We start from the raw sequence: 6,000 nt of genomic DNA, 5'->3' as shown, positions 1-6,000 counted from the left end.
TCTCTCTCTCTCTCTCTCTCTCTCTCTCTCTCTCTCTCTCTCTCTCTTTCAAATTCCCTCAGCTCCTGTAACATGGTACCCTGACATGTTTTTCATTTCTCACATCCTCCCAAGATGCGCAAACTGACATTACCATGGAAACAGCTCAAAGGTCAAAGATGTTGAGCTCCTGCCCCTGCTCTTATCACTTATGCCTGAATGAACATAAAAAGGTTCAGCTCTTGTATTTCTTCTTCATTTCATCCCAGGTAACTCCTCACTGATAAACTAGACTTTCCCACAGCTAAGTGATTATCTGATGAGTCACACAGTGACCTAATGGTTCACCTTCCAAATGTGCCTCCTTTCTAGCACACTCAAATCCACCACACTGCTAATTCTTGCTTTCTCCAGAAAGTCTTCAGTCTTCTGCTAGCATTATCTCTAAACCTACTGTGTACCAGCTACTCTAATAGACTTGAGCTTGCAAGGAGATATAATTTCTTCTTCTTCATTTTTTAATTTAAAGGGTATATCAACAAGGGAAGAAATGAGAGTGCATAAAATAATGTTCAGATACTCTTGCTAAGGAAAATCATAATGAATTCTACATAGATTCAGAATTGTTCCAAGCAATAAAAATGACCTACCCAGGTGGTAGAGAAAGTATTTTCTTAAGTGACTCATAGGATACATAGCATTTTGCCAAGATATCACAGAAAGCAAGAGGTAGAAACAATGCTTCCTGTAGAGATAATCTCTTGTATAGTGTGTAGAAGTATTAGCTTTAGGAAAAAAAAATCTGATGGTCAATAAGCTGAGGCAGGGTGAGAAGGTGAAACATCTGGCAGAGAGAGAGAGAGAGAGAGAGAGAGAGAGAGAGAGAGAGAGGAAGAGAGAGAGAAGAGAGACACACAGAGAGCGACAGAGAGACAGAGACAGAGAGAGAGAGAGACTCTATGAAACAGCCTGTCATGAGAGGATTTTCCAACAAGACTTGGAGGACATCAGATGAATGAAACTGAGGAAAGGTAATCAGCCATGTGGTAGACACAGAATAGAATAGATGGGTTCATTGAGTTACAAGTTAGTTGTGAAACAAGCCTAGCTTTAGGGTTAGGTACTTATTCATAAATAAAAGAGCCCCCAGGTAATTATTGAGGCACTGGGATGGACATAAAAACCAATGGTTATAGTTTCAACCTGGCCCCTGCCTCCAACCCCCAGATGCTAAGCTGTCCAATGCCTGCTCATGACTGCCCTGCAGTGATCCCATTCTTAGGCCAGGAGTCAGACCTTCCTACAGGTCAAATTAGCACGTCAGCCATTGCTGTGTGCACTCCAGCAGAACTGTGATGTAGCTTGCCGGGTATTGAGCTTCATATGACAATTCCCATGTAAGGACACAGGCTAAGAGGTTAAGAAATGGCTCTGCTCGCCCTTCGGCCCCTGCCTGGTCCCTTGGGCTGGAGCAGACACAGAGTCGGTCTGCTCCTGTCCTGTGGAGAAACTGAATCCTGAGTCATCCAGGAGCCACTGCACTCAGAGCAGCTGGTAAGAATTCCATCTCACTCCCTAAGCCCCAGAAATACATCTGGGAGCCAGGGACATTCAGGGCACAGCAGCTACCCAAACCCCGCCCCTCCGGAATTCCACTTCCCTTCGGCCCCTGCCTGGTCCCTTGGGCAGGAGCAGACACAGAGTTGGTCTGCTCCTGTCCTGTGGAGAAACTGAATCCTGAGTCATTGAGAAGCCACTACACTCAGAGCAGCTGAAACTGAATCCTGAGTCATTGGGGACCCACTGCACTCAGAGCAGCTGGAGCCACTGCACTCAGAGCAGCTGACACAGAGTTGGTCTGCTCCTGTCCTGTGGAGAAACTGAATCCTGAGTCATCCAGGAGCCACTGCACTCAGAGCAGCTGGTAAGAACTTCATCTCACTCCCTAAGCCCCAGAGATACATCTGGGAGCCAGGGACATTCAGGGCACAGCAGCTACCCAAACCCCGCCCCTCCGGAATTCCACTTCCCTTCGGCCCCTGCCTGGTCCCTTGGGCTGGAGCAGACACAGAGTTGGTCTGCTCCTGTCCTGTGGAGAAACTGAATCCTGAGTCATCGAGAAGCCACTACACTCAGAACAGCTGAAACTGAATCCTGAGTCATCGGGGACCCACTGCACTCAGAGCAGCTGGAGCCACTGCACTCAGAGCAGCTGACACAGAGTTGGTCTGCTCCTGTCCTGTGGAGAAACTGAATCCTGAGTCATCTAGGAGCCACTGCACTCAGAGCAGCTGAAACTGAATCCTGAGTCATCGAGGACCCACTGCACTCAGAGCAGCCGAGGAGCCACTGCACTCAGAGCAGAAGGATTTCCAGATCCAAGAGGTGGCCTGAGTCCCAGGAGTTCTTCCACCCAGGAGATTAGGGGCATAAGACCACAGAGACCTCTGGACTCCGAGGAGCTCTGCAGTAAGCAAGATAACTGGAAATAGAGATTCCAATCTTACACAGTGAGGGCAGGTACCACTAGAGTTACCCAGATGGCGAAAGGCAAGCACGAGAACATAAGCAACAGAAACCAAAGTTTCTTGGCATCATCAGTGCCCAGTTCTCCCAGTATAGCAAGCCCTGAACACCCCATCACACCTGAAAAGCAGGATTCAGAATTAAAATCACTTCTCATGATGATGATAGAGGATTATAAGAAGGAATTAAGTAACTCCCTTAAAGAAATACAGGAGAGTACAAGTAAACAGATAGAAGCCCTTAAAGAGGAATCACAGAAATCCCTTAAAGAAATGGAAGAAAACACAAAGAAGGAATTAAACAAAAACATTCAGGATCTGAAACTGGAAATAGAAACAATAAAGAAAGTTCAAAGGGAGACAACCATGGAGATAGAAAACCTAAGAAAGAGATCAGGAGTCACAGACGCAAGCATCACCAACCGAATACAAGAGATAGAAGAGAGAATCTCAAATGCAGAAGATACGGTGGAAAATATTGACACAGTTGTCAAAGAAAATGAAAAACGCAAAAAACTCCTAACTCAAAACATCCAAGAAATCCAGGACACAATGAGAAGACCAAACCTAAGGATAATAGGTATAGATGAGAATGAAGATTCCCAACTTAAAGGGCCAGTAAATATCTTCAACAAAATCATTGAGGAAAACTTCCCTAACCTAAAGAACAAGATGCCCATAAACATACAAGAAGCCTACAGAACACCAAATAGACTAGACCAGAAAAGAAATATCTCCCGTCACATAATAATCAAAACATCAGATGCACAAAACAGAGAAAAAATACTAAAAGCAGTAAGGGAAAAAGGTCAAGTAACATATAAAGGCAGACCTATAAGAATTACACCAGACTTCTCACCAGAGACTATAAAAGCCAGAAGAGCCTGGACGGACATCATACAGACCCTAAGAGAACACAATTGCCAGCCCAGATTACTATACCCAGCAAAACTCTCAATCAATATAGATGGTGAAACCAAGATATTCCATGACAAAACCAAATTTGCACAATATCTTCCCACAAACCCAGCACTTCAAAGGATAATTGATGGAAAACGCCAACACAAGGAGGGAAACTACAACCTAGAAAAAGCAAGGAAGTAATCTTCCAACAACCCCAAAAGAAGATAACTATACAAACATAACTTTACCTCTAATAACAAAAATAACAGGAAGCCACAATCATTTTTCCTTAATATCTCTTAACATCAATGGTCTCAATTCCCCAATAAAAAGACGCAGACTAGCAGACTGGATACACAAACAAGACCCAGAATTTTGCTGCATACAAGAAACGCACCTCAGTGACAAAGACAGACACTACCTCAGAATAAAAGGGTGGAAAACTATTTTCCAAGCCAATGGTCCCAAGAAACAAGCTGGAGTAGCCATTCTAATATCAAATAAAATCGACTTTCATCCAAAATTAATCAAAAAAGATAAGGAAGGACACTTCATACTCATCAAAGGAAAAATCTACCAAGGTGAACTCTCAATTCTGAACATCTATGCCCCAAATGCAAGGGCACCTACATACATAAAAGAAACTTTACTAAAGCTCAAAACACACATTACACCTCACACAATAATAGTGGGGGATTTCAACACCCTACTCTCAGCAATGGACAGATCATGGAAACAGAAACTAAACTGAGACACTTTGACATTAACAGAAGTTATGAACCTAATGGACTTAACAGACATCTATAGAACATTTCATCCTAAAACAAAAGAATATACCTTTTTCTCAGCACCTCATGGTACCTTCTCCAAAATAGACCATATAATTGGTCACAAAACAAGCCTCTACAGATACAAAAAGATTGAAATAATCCCTTGCATCTTATCAGATCACCACGGAATAAGACTGGTCTTTAATAATGACAAAACCAATGGAAAACCCATGTGCACATGGAAACTGAACAACTCTCTACTCAATGATGACTTGCTCAAGGAAGAAATAAAGAAAGAAATTAAAGACTTTTTAGAATTCAATGAAAATGAGGACACATCATACCAAAACTTGTGGGACTCCATGAAGGCAGTACTAAGAGGAAAACTCATAGCTCTAAGTGCCTACAAAAAGAAACTGGAAAGAGCACACACTAACAAGTTGACTGCACAACTAAAAGCTCTAGAACAAAAAGAAGCAAATACACCCAGGAGGAGTAGAAGGCAGGAAATAATCAAACTCAGGGCTGAAATCAACCAAATAGAAACAGAAAGAGCAATATAAAATATCAATAAAACCAGGAGCTGGTTCTTTGAGAAAATCAACAAGATAGATAAACCTTTAGCCAGACTAACCAGAGGGTACAGAGACAGTATCCAAATTTAATAAAACCAGAAATGAAAAGGGAGACATAACAACAGAAACTGAAGAAATTCAAAAAATCATCAGATCCTACTACAAAGGCCTATACTCAACAAAACTGGAAAACCTGGATGAAATGGACAATTTCCTAGACAGATACCAGGTACCGAAGTTAAACCAGGAGCAGATAAACCATCTAAATAGTCCCATAACCCCTCAGGAAATAGCAGCAGTCATTAAAAGTCTCCCCACTAAAAAAAGCCCAGGACCAGATGGTTTTAGTGCTGAATTCTATCAGACCTTCAAGGAAGACCTAATACCAATTCTCTTCAAACTATTCCACAAAATAGAGACAGAAGGAACACTACCCAATTCGTTCTATGAAGCTACAATTACACTCATTCCCAAACCCCACAAGGACCCAACAAAGAAAGAGAACTTCAGACCAATCTCCCTTATGAACATCGATGCAAAAATACTCAATAAAATTCTAGCAAACCGAATCCAAGACCACATCAAAACAATCATCCATCATGATCAAGTAGGTTTTATCCCAGGAATGCAGGGATGGTTCAATATTCGGAAATCCATCAATGTAATCCACTATATAAACAAACTTAAAGAAAAAAACCACATGATCATCTCACTAGATGCTGAGAAAGCATTTGACAAAATTCAACATCCCTTCATGATAAAAGTCTTGGAAAGATCAGGAATTCAAGGCCCCTACCTAAACATAGTAAAACCAATTTACAGCAAACCAGTAGCCAACATCAAGCTAAATGGAGAGAAACTTGAAGCAATCCCACTAAGATCAGGGACTAGACAAGGCTGCCCACTCTCCCCCTACCTATTCAATATAGTACTGGAAGTCTTAGCCAGAGCAATTAGACAACAAAAAGAAGTCAAAGGGATACAAATAGGAAAGGAAGAAGTCAAAATATCGCTATTTGCAGATGATATGATAGTATACTTAAGTGACCCTCAAACTTCCACCAGAGAACTCCTAAACCTGATAAACAACTTCAGCAAAGTGGCTGGTTATAAAATCAACTCAAACAAATCAGTAGCCTTCCTCTACATGAAAGATAAACAGACTGAAAAAGAAATTAGGGAAATGACACCCTTCACAATAGTTGCCAATAATATAAAATACCTTGGGGTGAATCTAACCAAGCAAGT

General features: G+C 41.8%; 1 protein-coding gene across 1 annotated transcript in view; it reads right to left on the bottom strand.

The window, feature by feature from the left end:
• Positions 1-6,000, bottom strand: part of LOC114623684 (carboxylesterase 1D-like) — a 39,990-nt gene that overhangs the window by 24,871 nt on the left and 9,119 nt on the right. The gene's annotated exons all lie outside the window — the stretch shown is intronic.

Source organism: Grammomys surdaster, unplaced genomic scaffold, assembly GCF_004785775.1.
Source record: "Grammomys surdaster isolate TR1022 unplaced genomic scaffold, NIH_TR_1.0 201, whole genome shotgun sequence".
Classification (NCBI taxonomy): Eukaryota; Metazoa; Chordata; class Mammalia; order Rodentia; family Muridae; genus Grammomys; species Grammomys surdaster.
The sequence above is the reverse complement of the archived record's forward strand: the minus strand, read 5'-3'. Positions and strand labels throughout refer to the sequence as shown.